Genomic DNA, 2001 nt, shown 5'->3' on the forward strand with positions numbered 1-2001 from the left:
CTCTGAAATCAATAAAAAATATATTTTAAAAGAAAAAAAAAAGAAGCCCGATTGACACATGCTAACTACTTTTATTTGAAATGTTCATTGATAAATGTCACATGGAAATGATTCCCTGGAGCCTGGAAACAGTAGATCAAACGGATATCACAGAATAAGGCTGCTGTTTAGTAAGAGACTGAAAATGTTTTTGTTTCCTCCTTTCATCATGCATATTAAATAGCATGATCTTACATGACTTCAGAGCCTCCACGACTCAGAAACCATCAGTAAGCACAGGAGGCTTGCGAGTTAGATTGAACTGCCTTTGCTGGGTTCGGCCTGTGGTTTTCCTCCTGTAATGACATGTGAAGAGTGGGGGAGGGGAAAAGCTCTGTCCTGTGTTGCTGCTGATGTTGTTAACCAAGGATCTCAGGCTGGTTGGTATTTTTGGCTTCATCATTCCAATTTGCAGCCCCATTTTGGAAATAAAGCAAGATTGAAGTCCAACAGAAGGGAGTTTCTGAGCCACAAAGCAGTCTTCTGGTCCAAGGTAAAAAGTGAAATTCCTGAGGTCTCGCTTCTTCCCGTCCGAGTTTGCTTGTTGAGTGTAGCAAGCTGTACTTCCCTAGGGCACTTGTTGGTTTCCTTCCTGTCTTAGTACTTACTGTAGGCAAATGTCTGTTGCAATGATTGCAGTATTTGCTTAGTGACTGTGGACTTTTCACTTCTTCTTGTGCAGGAGACTTAAACTCAGGACCACTTTGCTCTTGGAGACCCAAGGAGGTTGTATCCTTCTTGCCCGTCTTGCCCACACCCCTTTGTATGACATAGAACCCAAAAGAGAAGGGGTTCCCATGGCTGAGATGGGAGATGTGGGTATTACACTCCTCGTTCAGCTTTGAAGTTTCCAAATTCGAGAGAGATCAAAGGTACATGATGGTATCATTTTACTCTCTATGAGCTAAGGGCCCTTTTCAGCACAGCTTGGAGATCCTGTGGTTTTTCTGCATATTTTCTTTATGCAAGGACAGGTACACACTTTTCTAGCCTGTGTGTGTGTGTGTGTGTGTGTGTGTGTGTAACAGGTCCTTGTTCTTCAGAGATCCCAGACGTGCCTCACTCTATCACAGTGATTTTCTTTCTTTCTTTCTTTTTTAGAGAGAAGAAGGGAAAGGGAGAGAGGGGAGACAGAGAAACATCGATGAGAAACATTGGTCAGCTGCCTCCTGCACTCCCCCTACTGGAGATCAAGACTACAACCCAGGCATGCGTCCTGACCAGGGATTCGAACTGTGACCTCCTAGTACATGGGATGACATCCCATGTACTGAGCCATGCCAGCGGATAATTTACTAATTACTAAATAATTTTAGTAATTAGTTTATGTGTGCCATGAGATAAAAAAAAGGTTGAAAATCGCTGTTCTATCAGATATTCAGTCTCTAAGAATGAAAGAACCTGAATTTTTTTTTCAGCCTGAGTGGCCCCAGTTCCAAACCCAGAATGACCTCCAAGTTCATCTGAAACCTGCAGTCCTTAGCAGCCTTCTGTGATTGAGGAAGGAAGAATCAGGGGGAAGTTATTGAAGGCAAGGAATATTTTTGGTGAAGCTCCCTTAAGCTGTGTAGCAAACAAAGTCAGAGTCTTCTTCTGCTTAATGAAATTTCCCATTGAACTCATCGAGCCAGCTTGCCATTTTGCATCATCTGCAGACAATGGCTCACCCTAACCCGGCACCTAGCAGGGTAGGTGTGGAATCAGTGGTGGTAGGTAAATAAATGAACCAACGATTTGCAATATCACTCTGGACTCAAATTCTTAAGAAGGCATGATATCCAGTAGCACCTTTGCAAATTCATCTTTTCATGGGGAACTTGGCCTCCAAACCTTGAGTGTATAACAGAAATGTGACCTTCACACAGGCCCATAAGACACATTGTCCTAAGCTCCCCACCCACCCCTGTAGGCTGACCACTTGCCTTTGTAAGCATTTGACCCGCTCCAAAGTCCCTTTTCTTA

At 43.4% G+C, this 2001-nt stretch overlaps 1 long non-coding RNA gene across 1 annotated transcript; it reads left to right on the plus strand.

The window, feature by feature from the left end:
• The first annotated feature begins 274 nt into the window (after positions 1-274).
• Positions 275-1761, plus strand: LOC111825870. Its single transcript, XR_002829083.1, has 3 exons — positions 275-532; positions 722-911; positions 1458-1761. It is a non-coding gene; the product is annotated as an uncharacterized LOC111825870 (long non-coding RNA).
• Positions 1762-2001: the final 240 nt, after the last annotated feature.

The sequence above is a fragment of the Myotis lucifugus genome, unplaced genomic scaffold, assembly GCF_000147115.1.
Source record: "Myotis lucifugus unplaced genomic scaffold, Myoluc2.0 scaffold_44, whole genome shotgun sequence".
Lineage (NCBI taxonomy): Eukaryota > Metazoa > Chordata > Mammalia > Chiroptera > Vespertilionidae > Myotis > Myotis lucifugus.